Here is a 16,275-nt window from a genome sequence, read left to right on the forward strand (position 1 = left end):
TTCATGGTCCATTTCGGTCAATGTCATGGTCATAGGATTTTAAAAATCGTAAATGTCATGATTTTAGCTATTTAAATCTGAAATTTCATGGTGTTGTAATTGTAGGGGTCCTGACCCAAAAAAGGAGTTGTGGAGTGGTGGGGGGGGGTGTCACAAGGTTTGTAGGGAGGGTTGAGGTACTGCTACCCTTACTTCTGTGCTGCTGCTGGCGGTGGCGCTGCCTTCAGAGCTGGGCAGCTGCAGAGTGGTGGCTACTGGCCGAGAGTCCAGCTCTGAAGGAAGAGCCGCGCAAAAGTAAGGATGGCATAGTATGGTATTGCCACCCTTACTTCTGCGCTGCTGCTGGCAGACGTTGCCTTCAGAGCTGTGTACCCAGCCAACAGCCGCCGCTTTGCAGCTGCCCAGCTCCGAAGGCAGTGCAGAAGTAAGAGTGGCAATACCGAGACCCCTCTGAAATAATCTTGCGAACCCCCTTGCAACTCCCTTTTGGGTTAGGACACCCAATTTCAGAAATGCTAGTCTCCCCCATGAAATCTGTATATAGGGTAAAAGCACACAAAAGACCAGATTTCACGGTCTGTGATCTCTTTCTCATAGCAGTGAATTTGGTAGGGCCCTAATTATTGTCCATATTGGTGACATGGATTAGTGCAGCAGTTCTCAAACTGGGGTCCATGAAGGTACGCCAGGAGGTCTGCGAGTCATGTCTGCCTCCAGGTGGTCCGCGAGTTATGGCCGAGGCTGCTGGCCCTGCTGATCAACTCCTCCCCATTCCTCCCACTGCCTGCACCCCCTGGAACAGCTGTGTAGTGGGGTGGGTCCTGGGTCTGAGTGTGGGTTGAGCACTCTCAGCTGCTCAAAATTAAAAGCCGGTGCCTGTGCGTTGAAGGTCGTGTTCTTAACCTTGTGGTACTGCATTATGGATCACTGGTTAAAATGTAAGAATGATGATGTTGACTTAAGTGAAGTTGCATCATGTTCAAGCAAAACTACTCAAACACGGGAACTAAAACGCAAAATATGTAAGTACTGTGACAAATACTTGTTTGGATTTACAAGCACAGACTATGAAGATGGCCAGAAAAGTACAATGTGTTCTCTGTCATGAATTATTATCCAACAAATGCATGAAACCAGCCAAACTTCACTGGCATCTAGAAACGAAACATAAGCAGCACGTGAAGAAATCTGTCAAATTTTTCCAAAACAAACAGCGAGAACTACATGCAAGCTAGAAATCAATTGAAAAAACCGCAACTGGCTGCAAAACAAAAAGTCTGTGTTTGCTTCTTATCAAGTATCCCTAATAATAGCAAGGAAACCTCACAGTATCACACAGGAACTAATTCTACCTGCTGCACAAGCAACGACCAGTGCAATGCTGGGGGATAAAGCTGCAAAAGATTTAAATTTTATCTCACTCCAACGACACTGTCACCCATAGAATTGAAAATACACCTCTACCCCAATAGAACGCTGTCCTCGGGAGCCAAAAAAATCTTACCGCATTATAGGTGTTATATCGAACTTGCTTTGATCTGCCAGAGTGCGCAGCCCCGCCCCCCCGCTTCCCCCCCCCGGAGCACTGTTTATCCCATTATATCCAAATTCATGTTATATCGGGTCATGTTATATTGGGGTAGAGGTGTATGTCTGTGAATATAAAAGAGCAGTTAATTACAAGGGTATGCAAAAGCCAATATTATTCACTGCAACTGGATGAAAGCACAGATGTTTCTGGCAACACTAATTTGCTGGCATTCATTCGATATGAATTAGATAGTAAAATTAAAAAAGATTTCCTATTTAGCCATGCATTACCAACACATACTACTGTGAAGCTGTGTTTAATAATCTGAATGATTTCATAATAACAAATGAAATTGAGTGTTCAAAATGTGTAGGAATCAGTACTGATGGGGCTTGTGCAATGTCAGGAAATTACAGAGGACTCACGCACGTGTTGAGGATATCATAACTACAGTTATGTGGAATCATTGCTGTATACACCGAGAATCATTAGCTGCCAGAAAAATGGCAGGAAAACTAAAGATAATGCTGGATGAGGTAGTGAAAGTGGTGAATTTTATTAAAGCTCATCCACTAAATTCCCACATCTTTAATGCCCTTTGCGATGACATGGGTAGCGATCATAAACAGCTTCTTTTACATTCAGAAGTGTGTTGGTTGTCTTGTGGGAAAGTACTCAACTGCTTGTTTGAGTTGCGTGATGAAATCTGAATATTTTTCATAGGTACGACATTTCGACTGAGTGAGGGTTTCAATGATTTTTCGCGGTTAGATATGGTAGCATACTTAGCCGATATTTTCCATCTGTTTGAATGGACTAAATTTGAGCCTACAAGGGGTAGCTGTAACTATATTTAAAGTTGAAGACAAAGTGGAAGTGCTGATTAAAAAGTTAGATTTATGGTCAAATCATCTTCAGAACGGTGTGAATGAATCATTTCCAACGCTGAACGATTTTCTTGAAACGTCCAATGAAGAGATCTCTGATGAAATACAAAATGTTCTCATTGATCATTTGCAGGCTTTGAAGAACTTCAGGGATTATTTTCCTCTTCCCGATTCTGGTAACAATTGGATCAGGGATCCATTCAATGATGTCAACACCACCAAAAGTCTAACTTCATCTGAAGAAAATAGCCTTGTGGAGCAATCAATACAGTCTGGCAGACTTTTTGGTTAAGTCTGAGACCTGATTATGCCAAACTGTCAGGCAAAGCGTTGAAGTTTTTAATGCCGTTTCCCACAACGTATTTATGTGAATGGGCATTCTCTGCACGTTTATATGGGAAATCAAAATGCAGAAACCGATTGAATGTAGAACCAGATCTAAGAATACAACTTTCCACCTTTGAGCCAAACATTTGTGATCTTGTTTCGGCAAAACAACATCATCCTTCGCATTAATGTTTTGTAAGCTTGGGGTTTTTTATGAAGTTTTGTAGCTGTTTATATTAAATAAAGAATTAGTTCCTTACCAAGACATATTTATGTATCTCTGTATAATAATAAATAACAAAATAATTATGTTAATGATAATTTCAGTAATAATAGAGCTTTTCATGAACATGCATTTTTTTTTCAAATGAAAAAGAACATCAGTAGGCTAAGGGGTCCATGAAAATTTTTCAATCAAAATGGGGATCCTCAGGTTGCTAAAGTTTGAGAACCACTGGATTAGTGCATGTGCAAAAGGGAAGGAGGAGCCTTCTTAGTGAGAAACTATTGACCAACATGCCCAGGCAACTCAATTTTGCTGTGAACTGTCAAACAAAGGTCCTTGCCGAAGACTAAACAGGTCTGGATTTATAGCTGCAAAATGGGTCCTTTATCATTCTCTACTCAAGATGAGAACTTGGTTTTATTTATGCTTTATTACAGCTGTGAACTAACAAGCACTCTGAGGGAACTGCTCTTGTGATAGACACACTACGAGGTTACCTAGTGAATACAGAACCTTTTCCTGTGCTTTAGATAAGGGGACCGCTTCACTTCAACCATATGTGAAATGCAGCCACCTCTGTGGTGGAATGCTCATGCTTACTAAAGCACAATATTATATTACAATTTAGTGCAAGAAGTGAAGACAACAGTGAGATCAATAAAGTTACAAGAAGATTAGGATAGGCAGACTGGAATTAGTTCATTTCACACAGACACTGGGCCAGACACCCCTGTTCTTGAGAAAATTGTCATAGGATCTTTAATGGCCGTAAGCAGCCTAGGCTTCAATTGTACATCAGTTATGTATGACACTTACCCTGATGCCATGATGGGGCACTAGTTTAATGTTGATTCAAATGCTGATAACATCACTTCTTGCAGCATCTGAGTATTTCCACTGAGATTTCTCTTCAAAGTACTGACCATGCCCAGCCCTTTTGAAGTATCATTATACTCCATCTACAATCAAGTCCACTTGTGATACGTAAAGATTTCTTTAAGACTGACTGTACCATTTCCTTTAAAGAAGGTAACACTGATTATCCCATTTATATTGTGGGATTGGCGTGCTGTCTGGTAAATTTCAGCATGAGGGCCAGGAGATTTGCCAGAGCTTTCAGGGGTTCCCCTTTGCAGTGACAGTTCTAAATTTCATCAAGTCATCTAGGATGTGCTTCATTCCTAGCCTTGATCTTCTCATTGTTTCCAATAGGTCTAAGCTAATCAAACACAATACTATTATTAGAATATAATAAAATATCATCCAGAGTCAATACATATAAACTTGGAGTTAAAGTATCTTAGAAGGTAGCAAAGAAAGGTTAGAGGTAGACAGTTCATAATCCTGCACTGTTTTAAACCTTACTTAACTCAGCATGAATGAGTCAATAGACAAAGCCTTTCTGATTCAAGCTCTTTAAAGACACAATGTGATCAATATTGCCATTGATTGCCTGACCTGTTGTGTACTTTCACAGGCATCTACCTATATTTTAAGACAGTTCCCCATTTGGATTTATCACAGTAATAGACATTAAGCACAATCTTGTTCCTGCCTCTTGCTTATTGGTGCTGTACTGAGGTGAAGTAAAACATATAATCTCTCTTTTTGGGGGAGGGAAGGGTTGGAAGTCTTTGTTATTTAACTTTTCAAAATAATTTATGATCACTGAACAAGCTAAAGAGGGAAAAAAACACCATAAAAATCAGCAAATGTTCATAAACATGGCATGAATATCAACACTAACATTTCATTCTTATTTTAGGGAAACCTAATGAATAGCACATTACATTGGTGAAATGGGATTCATGTTCACAATTCATAAGTTTGATTTAAGTAAATTAATTTAGATCTCCCTAAAAACTCTTCAGTTGGGCCCTCAACTGCAAAGACTTCTCTCCACAACCTGCCCCAAACTCCTCTGCCAGTAAATCTCAAACTGTGGTCAATGGAGCACCTACTGGAAAACACCTGATGCTGACTATTTCTCCTTGTTTCCAGCTTCTTCTAAAAATGTATAGGCTTATCACTACATAGAAAAGATTGGAGGGCTGTAGAAATAGCGGCAAAAGGAAGAGGATCCAGCCTAACTAATGGTCAATGTACGTAAGAGAAGGAGAAGGAGAGGAAAAGAGCTGTTCTCAGGAACAAACTAGCTGCAGGAGACTCCAATGGGACTAGAGCCACCAGTGAAAGAGAGGTATCCAGTAGAGTGGAAGACCAAGTAATTAGGGAGCACATGAAACGGAATTGGAGACAACTTTTTGTTTCAGAAAGTGGAAGAAGTAAACAGGGGAGCATCCATTTTAGACTTGATCCTGACCAACAGGGAGGAATTGGTAGGAAATCAGAAGGTGAAAGGCAATTAAGGTGAAAGTAATCATAAAATGATAGATGTCATGATTCTAAGGAAAGGAAGGAACGCGAGCATCAGAATAAGGACAATGGATGTCAAAAAAGCAGACTAAGACTGAAAACTGGTAGGTAAGGTCCCATGGTGGGGGGAAATAAGGGGAAAATGAGTTTAAAAGATCTGGCATTTTCTCAAGGAGACAATTATGAAGGCACAACTGCAAGCATTCCTGCTGTGAAAAAGAAAACCCAGAAAGAATAGTAAGAGGCCAATATGGCTCCATCAAGACCTCTTTAATGGCCTGAAAGTCAAAAAGGATTCCTACAAAAAGTGGAAACATGGATGCATTGCTAAGGGGGAGTACAAAAGAATAGCACAAAATGTGTTACACCTATGACGGGACATGAAAGGGAATAAATGCATTAGGAGCAAGAGAAAGACAAAGGAAAGTGTAATTCCTCTACTTAGTGGGGAAGGAGAGTAAACTGGTGGCAATAAGAAAGCTCAGGTGTATAATGCCTATTTTGCTTCAGGCTTTATTAAAAAGGTTAATGGTGACCAGATATTCAAGACAGTTAATATTAACAACAAGGGGGAAAGCACACAAGCCAAAAAGGCAAAGAACAGATTAAAGATTATTTAGATATATCACATAGATATTAGATGTATTCAAGTCATCAAGGCCTGATGAAATTCACCGTAGCATTCCTAAGTAACTAGCTGAAACAATCTCAGAACCATTCTTTGAGAACTCAAGGAGGACAGGTGTCAGCTGGATCATGGGTTGTCTGACCTAGTGAGATCCCCTAGCTGAGATTCCCTTCAAATGGTTTCCAGTGTCAGCAATATAGATATTAACATACACATGCTTCTTGGCCTGAATTTCTGGATATATGTGCATATATTGAACAAAATGGGAGCTAAACTTAACTCTTGTGGAAGGCCATTGCAGAGACATTTAAGGAGACTGATTTTCTCCCCTACTTGTGGGATAAAACTTCCACTTCTAATAATTTCTTGAATGAACCACATTATCGGACTACAAGAAATAACTTGCAGCAGCTGGACAGTGAGTCCAACTTGTCACACAGTCATAGGGTGCTGCCAGATCAGTAAGTACTGCACCAACTTTCTTTCCTGACCCAAGTGTGTTTTTGGTATCCTGAGTTGGATGGAGTACCTGATTATGGCTCCTGAATCCATCCTGCATGCAAGGCATCTGAGGCTAGACTCTCTCATTAATCTGCATCAGGATTAGTTTGTAGATAACACAGCAGAGAAATCAGTTGGTAGCTCTTTGAATCTGTCAGTCGCTTCCCTGGCTTGGGAACAGCTATGATCTTTGCTCTGCTCAAGACTTTTGGGATGCTGCAGTCCTGGTATAATGATCCAAAAATCAAAGCAGTTAACTATTGGTGACTGGCCCAAAGTGAGAGACAAACTTGTTGTGGATGTTATCTAGACCAGGAGCCTTGTTAGGCTGCAATTTATGTATGGCCAGTCAGTAAAAGGAGCCATCAAGTTCATGTCCTCACTCAGAAGTTACCATCTGTCAGCAACCACCATTTTAATTGTATGGCTAAAAGCGTTGTCTGGATTAGAAGCTTTTACACTGGTCACCAACTGGGATTCAATGGAGTGGGTATGACTGGGTAGTCTCTCTTGCTCAGATTAGAATTTTCACTCAGTCTCTTAATAGTTTGTCAGGCTTTGCAACTAGAATGTGTGAAATTCAATTTGGAAACAGTTTCTTTCCATCTTTCTTGCCTGGTTTGGTCTAGAAGGTGGAAAATATCTCTACTTTCTCAAAAATCTCCTGATCAATCTTGGAGAATTTAAATACCTGATACAGTCTAGTTAGATCATCCAGAAATGAATTATTGACAAAATCTGAGGTATAGATTTTGTTAGAGGCCAGAATTTTATAACAAAGCTTCTGACCCCATCCACTCCCTACTGGATATTACTCACACTAATTATGTCACATCTCTAATAAGATTGTACACTCTTTGGGGCAGGAACCACATCTCTATTTATACTGTGAAGCACCTAGTACGCTGGGTGCTATAAAAATGCTCTTCTATGATGGCTCTTCAGCATTTCTGTTTGTCACCAAGATGGCTGCCATGCAACCCAGCTCCCAGAGATGCACTGTCACACCCAGTCCCAGTTAAGGAGGGTTATTCTTTTATAACAAAGGTTAAAACAAACAACCAGAGTGCAGTCTTAAGGCAGTACCTGGCCCCCAGGTTTCATGGCCACCCCTCCCAGGGGACTCTGACACTCCAGCTCTGGAAGTTTCCTAGCCTCAGCCAGCTCTATTCCCACTCTTGAGGCAGCAGCCACAGGAAGTTGTTCCCCCGTCTCCAGGGACTCACCACAGGAGCTAGCTCTCATCTTGTGTAACTTTTGCTACCCGGGGCTCAGCTTGTCTTAGGCCTGCCTCCCAGGACTCATCCTGCCACAGCCCTCCCTCTCAGCTGCCTACTAGCAGCCCTTCATAGACCCAGGTGTAGCCCAGCCCTCTTTAATTAGCTGGATTAGGCTCACCTGCTCCAGTCCAGGGGAGCTGGGCTCAGTATATCCATAGAGATCAGCTACCCTGTAACACTGTTACTGTGCTTTATTGACACAGTATGTCTATTTTGTTAAAGTTGTTAGGGATGGTAATTCATATAGTGTAATTATTCAAAGTTATGAACATCTGCCAATATGGAGGGATAGTTGGGTAGACAAATATCTGGTCCCATATATAGGTAGGTATCTTTGTGTTCAGAAGTGCTTGAGCTTTTCCCAAGTTATTAGACAATTACATATAGTAGCATTTAAGGCTATAGATCTGCACATACATGGATCCATTGACATGGATCTAGGCTTTATATGGCCATTGATTTATCTCAGGGAAGGTGAACTTGGTAAGAAAAACCTGCCTTCTGAACCTTTTATACATTTCCATTTCTAATCCCGAAATAAAGCTTTTTAACAATTCAGAAACTTTCCATTCACTTTTTTCCTTAATGTTCTTTATTTTCATCCATGACTTCCTTAGTCAGAAGCAGGAAGTATCCAAAAATCTCCTGGAAAAAACATATCAGATGTTTAGCCAAATGCTGAAGAGCCAAGAGGATTGGAAAAACATCTACAACATTTGGGTGTTTATCTTGCCTGAACATCACCAGATACAAATGTTGTTGTTGTTGTTTTTTACTGGAAAGTACAGTAAAATATATTTTACATCTGGAGATACAGGCTGCAGACACTGTATCAAGTTTGCATTACTTATAAAATAATGTATCACAGAAAGTTCTACATTAGTAGCCATTAAAAAAGACTAAGTGCCCAATCCTGCTCCTATTGAAGCCAGTGGGATATTTTTTTTTTAATTTTGACGGAAGTGGAAGTGGGATCTAGACCCCAAATTCTCAACAGCTATTACACAGGTATCAGAGTTGTTTCCTATTCCTCAGCACAGAGAAATACACTTGGAAAGGCTGACATGTTAGTTGAGTCCCTGGTGGCATAGAAGCCCTTACACACATCCTAGCTCAGTTTAAGAATGACTATAAACTGTAGATTGTACACATCACCAAAGAATGGGGAAAAGCTCAAGCAATTAGTGCTTTCTCAGCTGGTTTCCATTCTCCAAGCAGCACATAGGAACCAGAACCCACCCACCCCCCATCTCTGCTTTAACAAAGTATAGATTTCTATAATGAGGATGTGCAGTGTCTTCCACTTCCTAATTAACCAGCCAGTTCCAACCACTTCAGGGAAGTGCTTGACACAAGACCATATATTAAACAGGGCTGGTCTTTTTAAATTGAAGTAGCTGAATCTTTCATTAGTCTTTTATGGCACACAGAGTCATTTTTAGGCATCTAGGAGGGCGAAAGGTCTTTCTCTGTGTGTATGTTTCTTTCTCTCTCTAGTTCCTTTTATCTGTTGACAGAGTTAACAAGCCTTACATTATAGGAATTTGTGGGGCTCTGTAAAAATAACTGTGTGTCAAATAAATGACTTCTCTATTTTTGCTTCATGATCCCAGAGGACTGGTTTCACAAGATTCATAGACTTGACTTGCTCCTTCAGCATTGTTTGTTGCCTACAGCCAGAGAGTTATACAAGAACTATATGAAATGTGTTGACTCCGCTCCTTTGGACCTGTGGCCCCACACAGCGATTATACCATTTGGCCAGAAGAAATGAAGGATCCTATAGCGTTTGAGCTTTCTGTCAATTAGAACTACAAACAGCTGAGGGGAAGCAGGGGAGAAAGAAAAGCCAGATCTTGCATTTTATGAACAGCTAAAACATTGAAAAAGCATTATTATTCATTTAAAGGCCTCCTTTAATATCTAAGTTGTTTGCAGTTGAAGTGGAAAATTCCTACGTGCAAACAAGTTTTGCCTCTAGAAATCTATATTTTTTTTACTAGAAAAATGGTTTTTAACAACTGAAAATACATAGCAATGAAATTCAAGACCTATTTTAAACAAAAGATCTGAGTGTAATCCCAATATACCCAGAATCCTGGAGAAATAAACAAGTCATACTCTCTTCCAGTCCCTACAGAAGTTGTCCAAAAGTTTTCTTTTTTGTTTAGCTATGGCCCCCATTACTATAGTATCTGAGCACCTCACAATCTTAAATGTATTTACCGTCACACAATACCCTTGTGAAATAGGGAAGTGTTATTAGCCCCATTGTACAGATGGGAAACTGAGGCATGGAGGGAGAGAGAGAGAGAGAGACTAAGTGATTTGCCCAAGGTCTGTGGTGGAGCAAGGAATTAAACCTGAGTTCCCCAAGTCCCAGGTTAGCAACCTTCATCTCTAGTTTTAGGCGGCCACAGGATTCTTTGTCGCTTTTTACAGATCCAGACTAACACAGCTACCCCTCTGATACTCTAGTTTTAGGATAATTCATCTACCACCATATTACCATATTTATTCCCGCCAAATGTTTTAGCATACTAGTTCCTGCATACCAGTAGCCTCCCCCATCACAGATTTTTCATTGCCTTTAAGCCAGCGGGGCTTCTGCCATACAGTAAGGACAAGATTGAAGTCATGGATCCACAAGATATGTGGTATTCCCCAGCTTTTAAACAGACTCTTGGAGGTTCCCCTTCAGTATACCAGACCCCCAAGGGTAGGTCACCAGGTCTCAATGCCTCCAAGACTGAACCTCTGGGCTCCAGCATTCCTGCTTCACACCATGAGCTCTCTCAATGAGTCCTACTGAGATAGACTCCTGGTCAGAGACTTTTACAGTCTTCAGGGACAAGGCAGCCTTTTCACAGCACAGCTTATTAGTCAACTAGAACACAGCATCAGGAAGCCTTTAGGTTAGCATAGAGAAGCAAAGATTAAGACATAGTCCATAATGGCCAAGCCAGTACAATCCGCCAGCCAAGATGCCGGGGAATCCATTTCCGCTTTCTCTCCCCATCCTTGTGTATTTGTCTCTCAGTACCAGGTAAGAGCCTTGTGTCTCTGGAAAGGCCAGTTCTTATCCTAGCTTCCTGTCTCCTCTCAATCCACATACCACCCCACACAATCTCCCCTGCTCTGCCCCAAGAGCAGTTTTTTAACCCTTTTGCCCCCACTGGGTAGAAATCCCTAGTCAAGTGGGTCACTGTCAGGCATATCATTCATAAAAATATTACAGAAAATTCCTACTTCATCACAATTGCCCATCTCAGTTGGCTCTTTAAGCCTACACCTAGGACACTATGTTCAGTTTTGAACATAGGAATACCGGGAAGATACTGTATAGCAGCAGAAGTGATAAGAGGCTGCAGAGAATGACCAGCTCTCACATTTTTTATCATGTGTCTCATGATATTTGGTGTTTTTCTTCAAGCCACAGCTGTTGGAATCAAAAGCTGTGTGAGAATCGCATCTTTCATCTAAAGATAAAGTCTGTTCCTAGCTCGCAGGATTGTGGAGAAAAAAAATTAAAACATGAATCGAGTGCACCCTAAAAACTCAAAAACCAGAAAGCAAAGAGAAAAAAAACCTTAAAAGTTATCTGTAAAAAAATATGATATTTACACAAGTTATGATCTATGAGGTATGACTTGTTATTTGAATGCTTGAGGTTGGCAATACAGGACCTTTGATGAGTAAAGGGTGAAAGAACCAAATATGTTTCACTTGGCTAGATGATGAATGAAGGGTATATAATTCTTTCTGAGAAGTTCTAAGGCCTGTATGATATCAGACTAGGTCACCACAATGGCCTCTTATGACATTAGAATCTAAAAATCTGTGTAGCCAAAAACTCAGATTTCCATAGAAAAGTTTTAACAGAAAATTGTTTACCAGCCCTTTTTGTTTCCCTGATTCATGTTGCCCATGGAGATGGGGTTGGGGGTGGGGAGAGGAATAGATGCTCGGTGGGTAGCTTACTATACGTGAAGTGGACTAATTGTTCATTAGTTTCACCTCATCGCTACATGCGAATACTCCAAAGCAGGATAGGAATGAAGGTAAAATAGAGGGGAAGCTGGCACTATCACATGCCTTTATTACACTCTATGATGTGGAGAGAGGATTTATATCTTCACAGCTGTCAATCTAATGCCTTGAAAAACCAAGGCATTTATTTAATTGCTCTTAAAAACACATACACATAGAACTACCAGTTCCATGTCACTGTAAACCACATTGCTGTCCTAAACAGGTAGGAAGGAGGTTTGTTTCAGTTTCTCACAGTCTCTGCATAGACAGCTCCACTACACAAAAGCATGATCAAAGTATATTTCTGGTAATGGAAAGAAGCTACAGAAGTTAATTAATTCCCCAACCCAATTACTTTCCTGAAATGCCACATAAATCCTTTATAAAAGGATCAGGGTTGAGGATATGGAAGTAAATCTAGACTGATTGCTGCGAAGTGGCTATGAGAAGAATGGTTTACTGGTTTCCCCCAACATAAACACTATTACGGTCCTCAATGCAAGGGGGAAATGTGTATGGTCCCCTCTTCCTGTCAAAGCTACTCTGAAAATGGCCAGAGCTGTGGGAGTTATTCCGTACTTCCCTATCCTTTCCCCACTGAGCACTTCCATGACACTCCCAGACTTTTCCAGCTCTAGTTACTATGCCCACATTTGTCTCTCTTGTCTCCTGAAATGATAGACTGGACTCCTGCTAGACTGCCAGGCTGGTTGCCAAAGGCCAATTAATTTTACTGATGTTTATCAGTTCTCTGATTTGTGAATACAGCTGTTAAAATGACAGGGGGTATGAGCTGTTGATTAGAAAACAGGACTAGGAGCCAGAGCTCCTAAATTCTATTCCCAGCTCTTCCTTTGACTCTCAGTGTGCCCCAGGGCAAACAACTTTGCCTTTCTGTTCCTCAGATGGCCTATCTGTATGACAGATAACTAATGCACAGCAGTGTTGGAAGATTTACTTAATGTTTGTAAAGTAACTAGAGATCTTTGAAATGTGCAAATTATTAGTAAGTCACTTCTATTTCTGGAGCGTGTTGTCCCATAATCTTGGAGTGTTTTCTTTAACAAACGTTCAGGAGGAGAAGCAACACTAACATCCCTCTCTGACCTGAGAATTCAATTTCATCTTCAATCCCTACATGTTTGCAGCAAGAGAGACTGTCCCTCCATCCCTCATTTGCACCTCTGTAGAAATTCACTGTCCAAAAAGGTTACCATCTCTCCAGCTAAGTGGTTTCCATGCCAGACAAGTGGCTGCACTTTAATAGGTCTGTTCTGTTAGATGTTAAGCCAAATTGTCCTGAACTCCCTAAATGATTCTGTGAAGCCACTGAAGTGGAGCATTCCAATTGTGCTGTTTGAAAACAGCATAGCCAGCTTCTGTGGATGCAGAAGAGAGGGTGAATCCATTACCAAATGCCCTGCCTTTAATTATCATTCTATAATACGCCACTCTGTTTTGTGGACCTTACAGTTCAGTGGGTTTCAGGAGAACATCAATAGTACCAAAAAGGTTTGATCACCCCAACCGGCTTGCATCTGCAGTATTTAATCAAAGCATCGATCCATTCAATATAGGACAGACTGTCTATTACAGTGAAATATTGAATTCCTGTCAGCTATCACCTTGCTGAACTAAACTGCTAGAGCATAAATGCAGAAAGACATTCCAAACTGGATGCTCAGTGAAGCTACCTACTTTTGTGCTTAAGCCTCTCAAGTATTCTATCCCCCTTCCCCTTGCCTACCCACTTTGTGGAGACTTGCTGAACATGTCATGTCTAATTCTGCACACAAAAGAGGTAAAAAAGCTAAACACAGGCATATTGTCCCTAGTCCAGTTCAGGTGAAGACTGCATTCAGGTAGTCTTTAGCCAACTAAAAACAAATGGACATGTTGGGGAAGTAGGGATAGAAGGAAAAGTTTCTGCAGTTCCCCCAACTTGATATTCTTCTTTCTGAGTAGCCCCAATGTGGAATTTGTGCCACAATCATCCCCAAACAGGAGCTGCAGACCAGCAAAGGTACCATATTCTAAAAAGATATTGGGTCCTTGAAGAGCCTCCCATCATGTTTTCCCTTCTCTCTGGACGAAGTACGATTTATCACAGGGAGGACTGAAAATTTAGAAAAGTTTGCAAGAGAACAGACTTTCTTAGGTACCATTTCCTCACCTACAGGTTCACAAACAGTTGGTACAGTTATAGCAGATCAAAGGCTCAGGCTGGTTTTCCTTTATCTGACCCTCTCTCCTTTAACCTTGGCAATGAAACTTGATTGAGAGGGTTGAGTATCTGGCTATGAGCTGGTAAACTCCACACAATTATCCTTTTGAAACAGGCCTTTTCCAGATGAGACATTAAACTCCAAGGACTTGTCTGTTCATTAAAGAGCTCATCACACTTTTCATATGAGTAGCAGTTTATCCTAGTGACTTTAGGAAAATAATTATCTTTCCCCCACTCATGTGCAACATACTGTGAACTGGTTAGCTGCTACTCTCCAGTTCCAGAATTGTATTTCAGGATGAAAGACTCTATATGAATTAAAAATGGGCTAAACTGCAAACATGAATCTGAAGTTAGATCAGAATTTCTCCAAAATTGAGTGGGGCTCTGGATCTAGGTTTTTTGGTTGCGGTCAAGTAAATGTAAAATAATATTATTATTATTAAAACATAAATATTGAGTCTCCTAGTCTGCAAAGCAGACTGGACATTGACTAAAACCCCCACCTAGTGCACACATGCACCTGAATAAGTACATTAGACATCATTACCTTCTAAATACATACAATCTCATTGACTTGACCACGTCAATAATCCATGGATTAAAGACACAATGTTTCTAATTCACATTAGCATCCCTATGCCTATGAATACAACTGTGTAGAAGGTTAATGATCTTTAGACTATTGGAGTGTCTCATACACTTCCACTGCGATTTTATTTTTTAGCGGAAATTTACACACACACATGCTTAGAACATTAACTGTAGAAAAAGCATAAATGATAAAAGCTCGGTTTATGCTTTTGGGCCTCCATTGCTGCAACTAAAGTTTATAACATCACTCAAACCACTAAAAACACTCAAAACCTTAAAAATGTAAAACAGTTTGTGTGAAGGGAAAATTTTTAGATAGAGCAGAAGCCTAGCTTCTGAATTTTCTTGATTTAAAGGGAGTGTCAAGATTAATATAATGTATGTTTAAAAATAGTTGTGTATTTGTGATAACTGAAAGATTTTTTTAAATCTAATGCACATCTCACTATGCATATCATTCATTAACACTCTACTCATCTCATACAGTGGAACTAAATTGGCCAAATTTGTTATCTGGCTGTAATCTAGTTCACTTTCTGGATAGTTTGTACGGCTGTTGAATTTGGATTTGCACCAGAATAGAGAAGATTAGAGAAGATTTAAAGGCATCAAGGAAAAACACACCCTTTCTTTATTTTGATTTAAAATAAAACAGGTTTTATATAAACCCTTCCAAATCTCCACTTCTTTATTAAAAACAATCTAGGATTTGGTGGCTACATTTCTTGACAGTATCCCTTTAGAGATGCTTACCACTTAAATTCAACACAATCATGTAGCTAAATTCCTGCATAGTGCTTTGGACATTTAAGGGTTAGCAAAGTAATCTGTAGCACATTTTTGCACTGTGGAGTTGATATTGTAATCAATATTTCTGTGTCACATGGCATATGTGCTTTTAGGAAACAGGAGGGCTCTGGCAATTGTCAATCTGTTAAAATTCATCCACGGTCAATAGTATCCACATGTCATTACTATCCAACATCTTTTTTGGTGGCCTTTGTGAAATGAGCCAGTTCCTAGTGACAGATGTTCCCATCTCAGAAGACACCACCATAACTGGCATCCTTATAAGGACAGATACTGAACTGCACCACTATAGCCCCTAGAAGTGGCCCCTCTGGGCCATGAGCTGAGACATATGTAGGACTGCTTGAGAAAGCTTGTAGTGATCGTGCCTGTTCTGGTCTGTACATGCTCTTTGGCAAAACTGAAGAGTTCAGTCTCCCACTCACCTTTCAAGACAGTAACTTGGTCTAGTAGTAGATAGTGGTGTGCTTTGTGCGCAAACTGTCACAAGTTTAAATCCCCTCTGATCTATTGCAGAGATGGTAAATGCTCTTCGGATCTCCCAGGAATGTTAAATTATTTAAAAGTAAAAGAAAATCCCAGATTGCATTTTTCAGGTAAGGAGGAGACTGATTTTTTCTAACATTATGGGACAGCGCTTCACTGTCTGAGTTTTATTGGGTGTTCACATCCCACTGCCCTCACCTGTTGCTTTTTAATTTCCTCTCTTACTGTGTTGCCTTGGGAAACAATATCAGTAGAAGTGCATATGGCTCCTACCAGGCAGAGATTATGTTTTCTTTGGAAGCTTATTTTACAATAATAAAAAAAACATTATTTGTTACAAGTGGTGCTTCAAAAGCAGATGATTATTTGC

The 16,275-nt window shown here is 40.3% G+C and overlaps 1 long non-coding RNA gene across 2 annotated transcripts in view; it reads left to right on the forward strand.

The window, feature by feature from the left end:
- The window catches only part of LOC112113511, a 33,883-nt gene extending 17,867 nt beyond the window's left edge, over positions 1–16,016 (forward strand). The window contains exon 3 of one of the 2 annotated variants that reach the window (XR_003899809.1): positions 15,936–16,016. This is a non-coding gene — a long non-coding RNA (uncharacterized LOC112113511). Of the gene's footprint in view, positions 1–2,551; positions 2,963–15,935 lie in introns of those variants that run through there. The other variant, XR_002908688.2, reaches the window with a different exon arrangement.
- The last annotated feature ends 259 nt before the right edge of the window (positions 16,017–16,275 follow it).

The sequence above is a fragment of the Terrapene carolina genome, unplaced genomic scaffold (genome assembly GCF_002925995.2).
Source record: "Terrapene carolina triunguis isolate 2854851 unplaced genomic scaffold, T_m_triunguis-2.0 Scaffold96, whole genome shotgun sequence".
Taxonomy (NCBI): Eukaryota; Metazoa; Chordata; order Testudines; family Emydidae; genus Terrapene; species Terrapene triunguis.